Source organism: Mugil cephalus, chromosome 4 (assembly GCF_022458985.1).
Source record: "Mugil cephalus isolate CIBA_MC_2020 chromosome 4, CIBA_Mcephalus_1.1, whole genome shotgun sequence".
NCBI lineage: Eukaryota > Metazoa > Chordata > Actinopteri > Mugiliformes > Mugilidae > Mugil > Mugil cephalus.
The window spans coordinates 7,863,898-7,882,314 of record NC_061773.1 but is presented as its reverse complement, the minus strand read 5'-3'; the positions used below and the strand labels follow the sequence as shown (position 1 = coordinate 7,882,314).

At 40.1% G+C, this 18,417-nt stretch overlaps 1 protein-coding gene across 4 annotated transcripts in view; it reads right to left on the bottom strand.

Annotated features, from left to right (window-relative positions):
- The window catches only part of kcnab2a (potassium voltage-gated channel subfamily A regulatory beta subunit 2a), a 77,430-nt gene extending 59,402 nt beyond the window's left edge, over positions 1 to 18,028 (bottom strand). For 2 of the 4 annotated variants that reach the window (XM_047582056.1, XM_047582054.1), the window contains exon 1: positions 10,134 to 10,451. The gene's annotated coding sequence lies outside the window, so the exon portion shown is untranslated. Of the gene's footprint in view, positions 1 to 10,133; positions 10,452 to 17,935 lie in introns of those variants that run through there. The other 2 variants (XM_047582052.1, XM_047582053.1) reach the window with 2 other exon arrangements.
- Positions 18,029 to 18,417: the final 389 nt, after the last annotated feature.

Genomic DNA, 18,417 nt, shown 5'->3' with positions numbered 1-18,417 from the left:
CTCAAAGATTGTAGCTATTTGAGATTCTATAGGAAGACGGAAGAACGACTGACACCAAACGTCCATCTCCCTCTTTCCCTTTTCTCTACAAACACAAACACACTCACATTACATCAGACTACCTACACAAATCCTTAGTGCTTGTGTGGTCAAGCGTGGGAATATTAACAGGTTTCCTGAGGCATAAAGGGTTAACGTCATGCTGCTTATTCATGTCCACATACATGCCGTCGGCCTGCCCACAGCCTGTGCCATGGACAATAATTGCAGAAGTTCAAGCGTTTGTTTACCGACTCCCTGAGGCAGCAGCAGCCATGCTCTAAGAAGAGAGGACTTCTGTGTGGAGCAACGTAATAGCACTTGTTTTGATCCTGTGCGTCAGTGCAATGTGTCCAGGTGTTGTGATGAATCAACGCGCCATCTGTACGGCTACATTAACCTTGGTAAACTCTGAGGCTAACAACTATTGTTAAGATGTGATGTACTGCTAGCGGCTGTGCTGTAACACTGAATGTGCTCATTTGCATGAGATCAGTCGCTACTAGTCTATTATAGTTAGATTTTCCCAGGAATCCAAAGTGTGATCATTTTCACAGACAAATCTTTTATTCAAGCCTATTAAATAGTGTTTATTTTTCCGTGTCACACAAGTTTATGTATTTTCTGGATGTGAGAGATGAGGTGCTCTTCTACCATCCATAAAATTTTGAATACAGATCTCCATCCATGTAGATGTTCAGTATATTTACCTCTAGACTAGAGGTAGTCTAGACAAGACTAAGTATTTAATTAGCAGTATAGCAGTTTAACTTTTGCTGACTGGAGCTTTTCTAATTTCATAGTTTTGCCTCACTCATTATTTTTAATGGATAATGGGGTTTACTGACATCAGAATGTCAGCTGCTCCTTTGTTTTCTGATGTCTATGTTAGCTGAGACTAGTCTTACAGTGGACGTGCAAAACTACGACTAAGCAAATATAATCTACATATTATAGGCAACAATCTTATTCGACTTCATTGCCGCACCTTTTCAGTTTCAGTTTTTTCTTTCAGTTTCTTGAATAATCTTTAAAGGAATGACTAGGTTAAGAGTCCTGTTTCCTGATTTTATCTTTGCCTAACTCAATATTTGTAAGAAGTTTCAAGTGAACTGTTGCTCTGCCACCTATAGTATTGTTCATCCGTCTTTCAACCCATTTTAAAAAGTTATTTCTGGCACCAAGACGGCATCATGTTATATTTACTGAAAAATACACCTAAAATTAAGTAATATTTGTTCCACTTCTATCAAAGAGAGTCCCTTTGTCTCTCACTAGTGAAAATTCAATTTATGTAAGTGAAACATTGTTATAATATATTTATAAAAAAAAACAAACAAACACTGCTGTCAAACCAGATTTAGCAGTACATGTAAGTAAGTGTAATAAATGGACAAAGTTGCTTTTTCTTAAAATACTTTCCAAAAATGTAATAATTGAATGAAATGCATCACAGTTGAAAGAAATAGCTGAAATGCCAGCTAACCTCTAATAAGCAAAAAGCTTTTGGGAAAATGTTTCCTGATGTTTTCCACTTTCCTGATTTAAATATCTTGGTTACAAATAGTTTACATTTCAAACACTGAGAGGCTGCAGAAAAGATTTTATACTTTTTATCTGCGCCTTAACCTGACTTTCAAGTATGACTGTAGCCAATAGATATATAAAAGAAAAAGCACCTGGACTTGTTGAGTTTTGAGAAGCCGTTTAGCCACTCATCCAAGTAGCTTGTTCTAATGAACTGGTGGGAAGTTTGAGGTTTAAAAAGGAAACTCTGTGGGTAACCCAACAGAAACTTGTTTGACCAGAAACTGGTGCACCTAAATTAGTTCCACCCACCAGTTCCTTACGTAGGACTGAAGAAGATACTCAGATGAGTGGCTAAACGTCTAAATTCAACAAGTGCAGCTGCTTTTTTTGGATATACCATGACCATGTATACTAAAACACATTTCACTGTGCATTGTATTATGTATAACTGTGCAAGTGACACTCATCTCATTTTCTCACTCAACACCGTATATATTTCCAATGTTCAAAAACAAGGTAATTGTTCAGAGAATGCTTTGAGATCAGAAGTGTTTATTGCCACTAAGTAGAGTTATACCAATTATAAGGCAAGCCATTAGTATGTTAACAATATATCACGTCTAACAAAGATCACATGCTGATGAGATGCCAGATTACTGCGTCACATTCCTGTCAGCTAACAGGAAGATGACATGATTACACAGAACAAATCATCAGCTGGAGTGTGGAGTGGAAACATTTCTACATAGAGTTACATGTTGATGACAGGGACAGTATTTGGTGTTGATGACACTCTGCCGGAGCTGCATTGTAGGGCTGGAATACAGTCTTGGCAAGCATTAGGTACCTTAATGTCAAAGAAGCATCGTCTGAATGCCACTGCTTACGTACTTTCAACACTATTGCAATAAAAAGTGTATCCAGTCTTGGCTACTTAGTTCAGGACAATGTTTCCTGAGAGTTTATCTCAAATGTGCATACATTGCCCAAGTAGCACTTTTTTGATGATGCTGATCGGTTTGTCACCAAAAGTTGCAGCAATGAACACATGACTCAAACTATGGAAATCAAAGTGCGGGAAATAGTTTTGCAACATAAAATATCTTTGCAACATGAGGCCAAAAGGAAGTGACAGTCTACAGTCTAAATATTTCTGATATAAAACTTGTCTAATAGTGAAACTATTGCATAGCAGAGGCAGGCTATGAAAAAAATCAGTGTCATACCAAAAGTTAGCAAAACATTTTGGGAGGATTTTCATATTTGTCGTTTTTGTTTTAAATGAGGATAGATGAGGATAAATAAATGACAATGTTAATTATGTTTTTCCTCATATTAATAACTGAAAGGAAATGGGTTTCATTTAACTATCCAAAGTCAGTACAGTATTTTAGTGAAATAAACAATTAATTACCACATAGCAGGTCATACTTCTCTCCAGGATGTAGGTGTATGTTTCATTGTGAGCAATGATCAAGAGACTTGACCACAACTTCAGATAACACACCACAAGAATGAATACCCTGGTAAACCTCAAAAACAGAAGTAGGAGGTTGCAGTTTGAAACCATATAAAAGGAAATGGTGGCGGTTCTCCTATCTTAGGAACTGGCAAAAACATGACAAAGACTGAGGTGGAAGGAGGATCCAGTGCTCAAAATTAACTGAATTCAGCAAAACTTATTGGGGAAAATGTCATGCTTCAGCAGAATACAGCAGGATATTAAAGACATGACATGTGTACATGAGTTACTGAACTTCAGGGAGGATGGACAGAGACAGTCTTGACAGGGAGAAATGCTAACATAGGGGTTTAGAGGTCAGAGCTGCTGTGACTTGGAAAAGGCAGGTTTGGGTATAAAACAGCCAAGAAGCGAATCCCTCAGCGTGACACCCTGGTGCTCTTTCACACTAGCTTTTTCATTGAAATTATGGGCTGATACCCAAATCCCATATCCCCTGGGAGCTGGACCTCCATTTTGTTGTGGACTTCTATTTCCTTTTCCATTTGTGTTTTGAAGCGACAGTAACTAATAAGATGGAGAGTAAATATGTCCGTTGGTAGATTGGTCTCCTCCCTTGGTCTTGTTCTCTGCATTTCCTTTTCCATCAACCTATTTTCAACCTTCTCCCTTTTGACTGTGATCTATGTGCCAGGTCAGCCAGCCCTCTGCTCTCGTTACAGCACAGAAACACACATGCTAGGATTGACAAACCTCCAACCGAGCGACAGGATTTCACTTATTCACTTACAGCGCTTTTATTTTGTTTGTTTGTAATAATGGAACTAAATGTGTTAATATGTGTCTCATGTATTGCACGAGACACGAGAAATCTTGCACCTACTTATTCTCGTCATGTATGACAAGAAAACGACTTCTGGTTTCTCAGAATCAGTTTCCTGAACCATGTTTTGAGACTAATGAACACAGACTTTTTACAGTCACTAGTTGGTCCCACGTGTGCTGTGGTAAACTGGACGACCTTGGAAAAGAAGGTTTGGGGTGAATTATTCTGCTAATAACGACACCATATCTGCTCTCATAACACATACCAATTTGTGAATATCTCACCTAACTAAAGTTTAGTTAATTAGCTTAGGATGCACTGCTTTGCGCAAAACTAAACTTGCTGCTCAGTATGGGTGTAAATCAGAGTTGTGTATGTGAAGGTTGCAGTACAGTACTGGAGGATAACAAACGTAGCAGTCAAGGATCAGCACAAAAAACTTCCACGTTGTGCTCAAGATACAGACTTCAAATCAATCTTCAGTATTTGCAGTAAATATAGACATGACCCCAATAACTCAGGCATCACAAACAGCACGATGTCTCATAAGTCACAGGCACACATCAACCACAACAGTAAGTGCCAAGTCATTATTCACACCTGCAACACTGGTACCATAACTCACATGTTCGCACAGTGTTACAATGGATCATGATGAATGTGGTTGTCTCTGTCAAATGCATATACGTTCACAAATCACTTCTGACAAACACACATTACTTACATTTGTAAAAACAGAAGAATGGCTTCATCATGTCTGGTGATCGCACTAATTCTCTCTAACGTCAGGGATCCTCAGCGAAACATCTAGAAGGCTACTTTAGCACAGACCAGCATGACCTAAGTGTGAAAATGCTGGCTTCTTGTGATGTCTGTGGTCTGTGCTGGTGAGGAAACAACATGCAGATACTGTAGCACTCAATGTGAAAGATTGTCTCACTTTACAGTAGAAAACGGGTTAATTCCTGCATTAAAAAATGCAAATAAACAACTTGCATTTGTCATCATCTAGTGTCTATGATGTGTCCGATATTGACTTTGTGCCGATATCTGATAGCCAATATTGTCCAAATGCTTAATTTCCGTTTCCGATATGGTACCGATATATTTTGTTTATTATTTTATTTTTATATTATTTTATTTTTTTTTATTATTTTTTTATTTATTTTTAGCCCAGACTAATTTTAGGTAGCAAGCAACCTGTTAGCCACACTGTTGTTGTTTTGGCTCTGGGTGCGGTTTGATAAGGTCATCAATCGTGCGCCGGTAAATGTCTCAGGACCCCACAAACAGCGGCAGCAGGAGCGCACAGCAACACAACCCGGGCATTATGTCATCTGTTTTCATTATCAGTGGTAAAACCGATAATGATATGATCAGATATTACACAAATAGGGTAATATCGGCCGATATTATCAGTTGGCCGATATTATCGGACATCCTTGCATGAAGTGCATGATAGCAACTGTAATACATACCAAGCCATGTCTGATAGATGAGATGAGATAATATGCTTTAACATGTTCTGTCTTGATAGGATTCTTCCTTTTTTTTTTGGTTCTTTTGAAGAACTTTCTCAATATAAATTTGTGTGATGTTTCCTAAAATAGCAGGTGAACACATTTTGTCCAGCATCCCACATACATGCTCATTTTTTAATGAGTGGCAACCTCATTACCGCAATGATTCAACAAATGGTTTATAAATATTGACTGAATGAGTGGCTAGTCCTACCCAGGGTTATTATTCTCAAACCCATCAGGTGACAAACTTGGTGCACTTGTCCTAAAAACACTCAGCAGAAGCACTTTCACAACAACCATTTTAATCGCACTGCAAATGAAGCTCTTCATTAGCCAAACAATCCTTTATCCAGCATTGTATGGAAATATTCCTCGGGTAAGTTTCTCCATTACAGTGATTTATTAAGTTGTATGACACACAATGAACTCACAATACCTGCCATAGAGCAAGGGCATGCTACAATAGTCGGCAATGTCCACTAATGGTTCACGGAGCTAACGTCACAACGCATTCAACACATCTTAAAAACAACCTTCGGGGAGATGAAATTTAAATGAGCAGCTGTTTAGGCCTGACACTGTGAACAAAAGGTACGTTGAGGAGCCCAAAGAGCAAGACTTCTAAGGAAAGCGCCATCACACCTGCAGGCAAAGTGATGAAACTCGACAAATAAGCAGTGGATGCCCTACATGAGATGTGTCTTGAGCCTTCCACAGATATCCTTTGGTATGTCCTACATCTTTTCAGACAATCAAGGCAATTAGCTTAAAACCACAATGTGTTATGATAGTTAATCCTCTAAATGTTTCTCATTTTCTCGCTCTAGAACTACCTGGCTAGTTCATCGCTCATCGCTCTCTAATAACAATCCCTTTTCTATCCAAACGGAAATGAAAAGAAATCAGAGAAAGTGGCTCTTTGATTAACGGATGCAACTTACATCAAGCATAAATAACATAGTTCAATTGAGTAACAGATGAAACTGGCTAACGACAGTTGTTATTACAGTCTTTTCCACCAAATATGGATTAAAGGCACTCGAAACTCTTATGTTTGCCTCCATATCAGTAAATATTCATGACAAACAATAATAGCAAGAAGAAGAAAAATGTATAAGATTAAAAAATCATTCTAGTAAATCATTTAACATGACTATTTTCTGACCCAGACCCATCTCTACAAATATGGAAAACCCATATGAAATGACCTGTAGTTAAATACAGAAAGCTGACTCAGAGAAGATCTTTTAATGTTGTACATTATATATGCTTTAATATTCACCATCCCTACAACTAGAAAACTGCACTTTTACTAGCATGAAAAATGTTTACTTACTTCAGCTCTTGACACGAGTGTTGTGGCTAGAAACTCGCATTACCTCTTCTATTACATCTTTTCCAAATCCAGACTAGAACACAAATACGGCTACTAGGGAGGAGAAAAACACACCTGCTTAGTAAATGTATGATGCATTTACTAAGTTCCTGTGTGTCTGTGTGCATGTATGTGTGAGTATGATGACCCGTGGGAATCCCAAAACAGGGCTAATGATGCCAGACAGGCTGCTAAATCTCAACTGCAGAAAGATTACTGAGCTCACTTTATGAAACACACCCCCTCCAGAGTATCCAGCAGGCCAAGCTGTGAAAAACTGCAGAGAGTCAAGACCTACATTACGGATAACGCTGAGCGAAATGTCACAGTTCTGCCATTAGCTACAGTTATCCTTCACCCAGCAACTCCCAATCTTACATACATCCCGTAGTCCATGTTTGGCAGAGACTTTCAATTCAATGTCTGTCAATTATCCATCTCACATTGGTGCTCAGATTGGCTGCAGAGTGACCTTAATTGTTTTTTATGTTACTTGTAAACTCCCATTGTTGTTGCTAATTTTATTGCTTGGCTGACAAAGTGTTGCCAAATTATTACACTCACATGTGCCAAAACATATGGACTTTTGCATATGGACTTTTCACTAGGTATACGAGTGAAAAACAGTCCCGTGCTTAATCCACTCCACTGTTACAATGTTCAGTCCATGTTGACACAGGGTAAAAAAAAAAAAATCATCATCTTGATTATCTTGCAGGATGTAGTTAGGGCGGTATGACCAAAAGATATCATGGTATTTTTCAAAATTCTGACAGTATCAGGGTTTTTTTCCCCCATAAATAATGTTAACAACACTTGTTGAAAGAGGAATTAACGCAGTCAATCAATTGAGTATTTTACTGTGATGATGAGTAAATATTGCAGAATTATTCCACACTAGTAGTAAAACAGGTTTGCATGGCCCTGTGTTAGCAATCCGGGAACAAAAAAAGAAAAAAAAAATGTTATCAGGATTAAATGAATAAAAGGGAACAATTACGGTTTCATTTCTTTTGACATATTAATTCACGTTTAAACATATTTAAACTACTATGTCTGTAATGTCAATAGCAGCGTGACCGGCTACTACAATAATTATGGTCTGCGTGCATCATTTTTTTCTCATTCATAAAAAGCTAAACTTTTTAGACTCGGCGACAGCTATAGCCGGGGGACGGGTCATCCAAAATTGGGACTGTCCCCAGAAATTGGGGACGTCTGGTTACCCTAAAAAAAAAAAAAAACATGGCACCTTCTGCTGCTCAATTTTTCTGACCTTTCCATCTTCACCACGCCTCACAGTGACGCAGTCACACCCATCTGTACCACGTGTTTGGAAGGGCTACATTGAAAATGGTCCGGTCTGAAACAGTGTCGTACACTGCAGCGTTACGAATGCTGTGCAATAAAATACACCGGTATGCCGGTATATTAAAAATACCAGTATTAAGTATGAACGTATTGTTAAACGGTACTGAATTAAACACTGAATTACTTCTGTTATTTAGCCTGGTCCACTCACCAAAATGAAGCAGTCAAAACAATACAGATATTTCCATCAAAAGCTTTCTCTGTTATTTTAAACTGTGCTGAATACTGTAACCTTCATGAAGCTAAGATCTCAACGCATGGTATGAATGCAATCATTTTCACTACCTAATGAGCTGGCAAAGGGTATGATATGTCAGTTATCAAAGACAACCTACATAGTTTCATATAACCGAAATATGTCTCAGAATGCAAGATGAAATTACTGTATCATGCAATATTTGCTCACTTCTGATTTGTGATGCTGTCCTCTTCAATAAAACCTACACGAGCACTACTTTGCTGCAAGTGACATATGTTTACTTAAAGCATTCAAACCTCAAAAGAAATACATTGATCTGTGCTACTCTATTGTAGTTCCTTTCTCTGTACAGTTGCTGCTCTAAAAAGCTCACTTTCAGTGGAATGTGGATCCAGCATAATTGCATCATCATCATCAAGAGAAGAAGAAATACCTTTGTTTCTACCATAACAAGCATCAAGCACAGCACCTCACCAAAGCACTTCTACAGGTTCTTTTTTCATGTGCCACATAGCATTTATTTCAAGTGATTGTGTTTGATTGTGTTAGTAGTAAAAGAATGAAAAAAAATAACCGTATTAATGTTTTGCAGAGTCACTGTAGCATCTGTTTCATCATCATATTATATGTCATAAATAAAAGTTAAAGGTCGTATAGACAGCAACCGTTAAGAATTTTGCTACTCAAGGACATACCGACTACTGCGGACATTAAAAAAAAAAAAAAAGACAACAGCCTTTTATGCTTTTACGCAGTACAGATGTACCGGCTCAGTGAAAGGACACACCGGTGCACGAATCTGCCTTTTTCCTGCTCGTTACAGAGCATTCAACAGCTTACTGCACCAAACTGAACCCCTGCAGCCTGCCTCTCCTGTGCTTTCTTCTTGGATCAGAGCCCACAGGCAGGCAAGTAACCGTAGTGTATACAAGACTGCAAACACACACACACACACACACACACACACACACACACACACACACACACACACACACACACACACACACAAATGTAGGAGCATACATAGGCATGCAGAGATACTGGCCCACAACAATCCACCTCAGCATGAACACCCACACACAAACACACATTTAAATGACACGGTAACACATTCGACCAGGGCCCGGATGACTGTCACAACCTCTCAGCAACACACATCACCAGCAACACTGGGGGGAACAGTTAGAGCCTCGCTTCGGGGTGTTGCTTGCTGTGGCAACTGCAACAGATGGAACTGCAGCAGCAGCAGCAGCAGCAGCAGCAGGGCAGGTAAGGTGAAAAGGAATCGAACCACCCATGTGAATGTGCGTGCTTTAGCGCAAATGTTCACCTGCGTCTTTCGCCCCGACTATTTTAGGATAGTTCCTTTTAAATCTTAAAGCATAGTCGAGTCTTTGGCAAGAATTCAAAAGGACAGATCATGCATAATACATGACAGACATTCAGACAAAGGAGAGTAATGGAGTAGAGACGGACAGCAAGAGAGCAACATACGTGCCAGTTTAATAAGGTATGCAAAGACTGTTCTCAATGCACCAGTGGCGGCACTATCAACCGTATTGACAGCTCCGAAGCATCTCTAGAGGCAGATGTGCTGCCTCGCTAGCGTTAGTATGTGACAACGTAAAACGCTGCTGCATAAGAATAGTATGGCACTTGCTAGGAACAGACAATCACGACCATCCCGGCTCTCACTGACAGAACAAAGTGAGAGGAGAGGAAAGGGGTGAGAGAGCGGAAGAGAGAGAGAGAGGGAGACCAAAGAGATGCAGCCTCAGACCTAGCGATGCTGCTCTTAAAACACCCACCTCAGTCTGTTGCTGATTCCTGACGCAGTGAGAAGAACCAAGGAGCGAATGCAGGAAACAGAAGCAGTGACGGAGGAGCGGTGGACAAAATCCAAGAGACTGAGCAGGAAAACAGTGAGAGGAGAGGGAGGAGGAATGAGAGGAGACTGGTTACTGTGAGCTCCTGTGTGGCCAAGACTATGCGCCTGAGTGAGATGAGCATGTATACGTCGGACATGAGAACATGAGACAGGAAAACAAAAAATGACACGAGACAGACAGGACAGGGACAGGGACTGAGGGGGAAAAAGAAAGAGACTGAGGGAAGAGGCAGAATAAATGTGTGAGCTTGAAGTCACTGAGCGGAGGAGATGCGTTAAAGGAAATGCCCCTCCCTCTTTCTTCCCCACACACAAACACACACACGCGCACGCGCGCACACACACACACACTCCTTCATTTGCACTGTCAGCATTTGAGTAAGCATGCATTCAGTGAATCAGAGTGAGCTGTAAAGGGTGAACGTGGAGAGCGGTGGGCTACAAGGAGGCAAACAACAAACCTATGTTCATCTATGAGAACATACTCTCGTCTTAACTGAGAAAGTCATGACTTCCACTGAAACTGACTCAACTTTTTGTGGCTCTATAGCAAGTGAACTCTGCACAGAAAGCTGACTAGCTCAAAAAGAAGAGAATTACAAGGTGGCAACAAAGTCAGATGAAAAACACTCATAGGCTGTGTCTTCTTATGCCAGAAAGTAGCGCAAACATGAGTAGAATAGCATCAGCTTCCAGTCACCACAATGTATGCGGTAGTGTCTTTGAACACGCCACACAATCCCTCTAAGGTCCCGCATGTTGTTCACAGCTGTGCACTCACACCTCCATACAGAGAGGAGTGAAATGAGAGGATTGCTTTCCTACAAGAATCAATGGCTTGTTGTAATACATACATACAAATGTGCCGTACCCAGCATGCATTAAGCTTGCCATTTCACTTCCCTAAGCATAGTATGTATTTTAAAAGGCAACGTACACGAGATTCTGAGAAACAGACCCCACCTTGCTGATAGTATTTGCAAGTAATGCTAGCACAGATCAATGGGCTATAAAACCACTGCTCTCAAAATGCAGGAGTGGAGGTTTAACTTAACGTTATTGATGTTTAAACAAGATTTATGTAATCGACTACCTGCCTACTCTAAAAAAAAAAAAAAAAAAAGAGAGAGAGATAGTCAGATGAGGAGATGGGCAAAGTGAATAAGATGTGGAGAGGAGTGAAATAAATTTGACAGTCACTATTTTTTTAGTATTTGTGGCTTTAAGGTTACAAAGAACCCATAGGACGCTGATGATGATCAGCAGATGGATTTCCAGATTTGTTCAAACTGTATCTCAGGACAGATTGCTCTGGGCATCAGGTAACTGAACAGGTGGCTAAGCAGCAAGTTGGGCTCAGATATGGCACCTTTTGAATTGACTAGAGCCCAAATCCCATCATGTGTTTGTTACAGGCCCGGGCCAAGGACATATTTGGAAATATCGTACCAATGTTTCATTGAATAAGTGCTTAGGATAGAACTCTGTTTACATTTTCATTACATTAGGAGTGTAGCAAGTCTCATCTTAAGTAATTGGACAATCACAAATCACAATATAAGTATCATAAATGTAGTATGCTGTCCCGACAATATGACTAATGTTTACACATTTCAGCCTAATTGAGGAAAACACACTTGTAAACACAAAATATGAAATTTAGTGAATGTGATGCTTAAATCATCTTCCTCCAGAGTTTTGTATTTACTTATCCAATGTGTGTGTATATATGTCTTTGTTGTCCAGAGCCTTAGGTGAAAGCTACAACTTCACTGTTGCGCACCACTGTCCCTGGCCTTTCTTACACAGCTCAAGCTCAGTCACGGCATCTCCAACTTCTGCTTCAAGCTAGACCACAGTTCATTCATTCATTCATTCATTCATTTTCCATAACCACTTGTCCTCAGGAAGGTCACGCAGAGCCTATCCCAGCTGTCATCGGGCGAGAGGGGGATACACCCTGGACAGGTCTCCAGTCAATCACAGGTTTAACACAGAGAGACCGACAACCTCTCACACACACCTATTGTCAATTTAGAATCACCAATGAACATAACAACCGTGTCTTTGGACGGTGGGAGGAAGCCAGAGTACCTAGAGCGCCCACGCAGACACATTAAAAACTGCAGACAGAAAGTCCCCACTCAGCTGATGGATTCGAACCCAGAACCATGAATGAGTCATCAGTACTAACCACCACACCACTGTGGCCAACCTAAAGCTCCATGTTGATACATACATGTTCTGAATGGCATGACAGTCTGCACACGATTCTCTGAGCTTTGCCAAACAGACGCATAAGGAAAAGGTTATGCTCCTCTGAACATAACAGGTATATGAGTGTTTGCATCCCTTACAACCAGCTGGTTTTAACAGTTTAACAGACTCAAACAATTAATGTTAAGTCACACTTTTCTATTACGATAGAGAGAAGGCTTGAAGCTCAACACCTTTCTACAGGTATACCAAATGTAATTTCCCCAAACTTTAAGAAATCATCCATCCTTCCTTTCGCTACACTCAGTTGTCTGTTAACAGTTCATTGGATGTAGGGGAAGACAATCAACACTGATTCATTTGGGCCTTTATTTGCTACATAGAGCCGAGTCATTTTAGTTGTGATGTTAATTGCAATTCCCTTTGCTCTTGGTACACGTGCTGTATCAACAGATGCAGTTCAGTTAGTGTTATCCACACTAACAGCAAGCAAGACAGCAGAGAGCTTTAGTAAGTAAGTTAACAACAAAATGTCTTATTTGTTGGAGACATGCATTTAAACTGCATTTTGTTCATGGACGGGTTAAAGACATGAAACATCACAGTAGAGGATTAAATGTTCCAGAGGCTACAGAGTTACTTATTCTAACACTATCATTGAAAGAAAAACAATATCTTAGATTTATGTAAGACCACATTAATTAATTAAGGTGACTTCTTTGAGGTAATCTAAGACAATATGATGATCTCACGTATCTCAAACACACAATTATAGCATAGCATTTCAGAATAAAACTTAAATCAAAGAAGTATAATTCTTATTATGACTAATCATTTTAAGACACTATTTGACTGATGCATAGATTCAATACTGGACAGCTTTTGGTGTTTTGTGTTGAGCTGAATGACAATTAAAGTTATGGGATTTTCAGTTTGCTTGGTAATTTTTTTAATGCGAAGGCAATGAGGTTTCGAGTTTTGAACATGTCTTATGATTTGATTATGATATGATTACGGTAGGATTTTTCGCTTCATGCATCTGACTAGAAAGACAGGAGAGGTCAGAAATAATGAAAAAACTAATAGGACTCTACATACAGCACTTGACACGACAGTTTACATGAGGCTGGTTATTCTTTCTGCCTCATACTGAGTTGACTCAGGGGCCCTTTGGGCATCGCTGAGGAGAAGGCCATTAGGCTTTTAGTACTACAGTCTCTGCCTGGTCTCACTGGGCACACACAACAGAGCAAGTGACATACATTAAGCAAACAAAATCACATGCTCTGAGGAATTAGGGCCACTTTATGGTCTCCCACAACCAGTTCCTAAATATTTTTACAGCTGTTCCAAATGGCTGCACTGAAAAAGGGTAAAAATAGTTCAAATCAGCATAAAACAACATGCCTTTGGTTTTGCATTAAAAGCGACACAAATATTTGCCGGACAGATGAAACATACTACTAAAAGAATGCAGTGCACACTTTCACATCTCAAAAACCCACATAGCATATCATCTATAAATAGTGGTCAAGTTCATACTGGCCAGCTGTCTGTTACTATTACCTCAGCATAAAATGTTTCCTAGATTATTTCTAATTCATTTTAAGCTAATAACACCGTTATAGGGGCACACTTCTTTTCCCACTGATAAAATATTAATATATTAATACAAATTTTAAAACCAAACATTTATATTTCAGCTCTTTTCCAAGACCACAAATGAGTAGAAAAATCCAAAAGTCAAAAGCGTTGAACAATAAGTATTTCCCATCCAGGTTCATCACTTTTTTAAGGTCTCTCTCCATTGATGTTTCCATGACTTGCATTATATTCCACTTTTGGCTGGTGTTGTGACTATTTGCAGCACACATATTGTCAAACTGATGTAGATATTTTCTTAATTTGCATGTGTTTTGTCTGTTCGTATGCAGTAAATTATGCCTGTAACAAATCATTTTCAGTGCTCTTGGGCAACAGTGGCCCTTAGTCAGCAGATGAGTCTAACGATGCAGTATTGACAGACATCTTAAAGTAAGCACACATCAAACTGCCGTCAAAGAGGTACCAGCAAAGAAGGCTGAATGTGACATCACCTCGTGTCAGCCATATCTGGGTTAAAGAGGTCCAGTCTACTCCACCATGGTCTCATAACCAATCGGCATCTCTCCCTCCCTCTCCTGCTATTTGTCGCTAAATCCAACATCCACGTTGTTATGGTGATTTAAAGACAGACTGATACAAAATGTCTTTTTCTATATGACATAGGCCTATACTGTATAGATAGTTTTTAATAGTTTGTATAGCATCTTAATTAAGCCCCTGGGGATGTCCCAATCAAGTTTATTGCCCCTCAATCTGACACCAGTCTTTTAATATTCAATGTATTCAATGTATTCTCCAAGATCATGTGTGCGCGCACTGTGTGACTGTAGCAGGGGAAGTAGAGTGGGTTAGCTTGTACTGGAAACCTGTGTCCTCTACAACAGAATAGGGTGGGTCATCTAATGCCATAAACCTTGGTGCACTGGACTCTGAAGTCGTCGTCTTCTTAATTTTCTTTTTGGCAGCTGTGTCGCTAGTCGACTGCCATTATATCAGGAAGTAGATGTTTTGATGCTACGGGGATGTGATTTTGGTTTTATGGCAGATCTAAAATAAATAACGATAAAAGATCAGTCTTAGTTGAAGTCCGATACCAATATGATCATTTAAAAAATGGACTGGCCTAACAATACTGTTTTGTTTTCGTTTTTAAAAATGCTCATATACAGCAAAACAAAAAGTATTATTCTCTGCAGCAATTAAGCTAAGTGAGGAAATTATCTTCCTGTTTTAGTCCAGGATCCTCTTTTAAAAATCAGGTCATACATATCTCTTCCTCCCTATTGTGTCTGACATAAAGACAAACAAAAACAGCTTTTTATTTAAAAAAAAAAAAAAAAGTAGCCTTAATTCATTTTAAATATTTTTGAGAATTTTACCCTTGGAATTCTTCAGTGTTTTTATAAAACAAAAAACGATCACTGAATTGGTTCTTCCTCAAGTCTCAGTGGACATCTGTGTCCAATGCAATGACCTTCCTTCCGGGCGTCCCCGATTTCTTCAGTTCACAAGAATGAGACAAACTTGAGGTCACACTGACTTTGACTACCTAAAAGATCATCAAAAGGTCAAGGCCCCCCTTGTATACTTTTTCCCCACACAGCCCCGAAACCTTATTTGTTACGGGGAAAACTCATGGCAATCAGTGATATAGGGAACTCTTAACTTAAATGTGAACTTTATATTGCAGATGGCAGCAGAGTACGGTTTATAAATCATGCTCCTGGCAAATAAAATTCCCCAGAGTGGATAACTGGGGTATAATGGCTGCTAGAAACACATCATAGTGGTCCACTTAAATCATATAATGAAATATTGTTTCTTCAACCAGCCTGAGCAATTAAACCAAAAATAGCGCAATATCAATGACAAAACTATTTGTTTTATATCTATAGATCAGAGTGTCATACTCACTTGATCCATGTGCATGTTGCGACTAATTTAATTTGCTGATAGCGGTAAACACAATTTCACATAAAAATGTATATATTATTGTTACTTCAAGAAATCATTAGCCTACTGAGGCTCTGAAATGTGCAATCTCAAAGAACTGCAATTCAGACTGCACATAAGGTTTAGTGTCACAGCCTCATCTATCCATTGGTTGCTGATGACAGGAAAACAAAATGTTTACGCCTGATGAAACCGCAAATTGTCTATTACCTTCTGAAATTTATCTGTAAAAACAAGTCGGCCAAGCAAATTCAGCCTTTATTGTCTGCAGGCCAGCGCAAGTAGGGGATGTAATCAGGAGATGCAAAGTGCAGCACTGTAATTGCATCATTAGCTAAACCAATGACTCAGTCACAGCGACTTCAGCCTCGCCCTCCCCCATCCCGCCCTCCTTGCCCCATCCAGAAATAGGGAGTCAGGCCTCAAGCTCTTTACTGTACAGCTGCTCAAGCAGAATAATTCTAACATGTTATGTGCAACAGCGCAAAATGTTAACGCTCCAGAAATATCTAACTGAAAAAAATGCGGCATTAATGAGACGGTGCTATACAATTGTCAACAAGGCACTATTTAACCAGGAACGTTTGTCTTCCAGGGAATACCAAGGATTTCGTTTTGAATAAAACGAAAACAGGCACACGAGGGAATTTTGCCTGAATGTAACAGGGACGGCCCCGTCTAAAACGCTGGAAGACTATCACAGAACAAAACAACTCACCCGGACCTTTCCAGAAGTATTCATCATAACACAGGTGCACACTCACGATGTTTGATGATTTGGATTTTGATATGATGTGATTTTAACAGCAAACAAACCTCTGTCCTCCGTAATGGTAAAAGAGCCTCAGTCTTTTTTCTGTTTAGTTGGGGGAATTGTGGATGAGAAACCCAATTGAGTCGTTTCCTCAATTTGGATTGACCCCGTGCCTGCTGTTGCCTTTCTGCGTGCTAAGAAATGACTGTCGTCTGGAGGTGTTATAAGAGGCGGTTTCCCATCAAATGAACACGCAGCGTACCAGAAACGAACTACCCCTCTATTTCCTGTGCATGCAAAGCGAAAGAGGTAAAGACCAGCACCACAGATTCTTCCTGTTTCAATAGCTCGAGTGGAGATGAGAATATTATCTTGACAGGCGTCCTGTCAATGAGGGTGGCTCATGTTGCCAAATGTTGCACCTGGTACTCTTAAATTTAAAATTTAAAATTTAAACACACACACACACACACACATACAGTTGCCCGTTAATATGTTAATAAGCCATTCAGGTAATGAATCAATCCCGCTATCAATGAGAGTATAAATATTCAGATTACTACTACTACTGACGAGTTAGTTTCCCCGCTGTCACGATGATGTCTCGGACTGATGGAGGACCTGGCCTCTGCCGCACAGTGTTAGCTACAGTCAGGACATGCAGCGCACACTCACTGAGGATGGAGAGCTTCTGGGGCTGACGTCTCAGTGTTAGGTCACATCTGCAGAGCGACCGCTGAGTGTCAAGACACCCCTGGTTTCACTCTGGTCGTGTCCACGGAGCCTGAACGCACCGTGACAATATGCAGTGAGCGTTACCCCGGGCTAACGTTACTCAGCCCGGAGACATTGAGACACCGATGTCAATGCATTTACGCCACGGTCTTGAGGCTCAGCACACTTAGTGAGCTAATCACAGCTTTATTAAAAGGATACCCGGGTTTGCAGAAAGCTGCTCTTTGCAATCTTATACTCTGGTCCCGATAGCTGTCGCGGCACCAGTGTGAGGTTAATTCCGAAACGGTTCGTAGCTAGTTACCGTGATTAACGTTAGGTAAACTGGTCCGCCAACATTAAACAGCAGGCTCGGTAATATCTGAACGCTGTCATGGCCATTTCGGGTGAATGCTGAGGTTTATTAAAGTCAAAAATAACCCACTTGGACACACCGGAGAGAACCAAAATGGTCTTACCTCTGGCTAAATTCTCCTCTTCCTTTCTGACTGTGTGAAGAAGACCCTCCGGATTTTGTTGCTCTGACACAGCCACCACGCGCTGCACCTAAGCCCCGCCCCTCTGGCTGCGGACGAGCTGCCATTGGTCGATCAGAAGACGACTGCAGCCAGGTCGAGGACTTTGATTGGCCAGGACACCTGTCAGTCTATTCGGATTCCGCTTCCCGCGTTAAAAGCAAGCAGTGCTCACATTCACAATACATTACATTATGCTGCTGCTGCTCCTGCCTATATTTAGGTGTCCACAACCACTGCAGGCATGTGAAGACAAGTCACAGTGACCTCCAGTATTAATAAACACCCACTTGCCAGTTCCTTAGGTACATCAGTGAAAACAATTGTCTTCTAATACAACAGTCCTGTATTAAATCTGAGCTTAATAAGGTTATGGTATTTAGCATGTGTTTATAATGGCTACTATTGGAATGTATTGTCTTGTA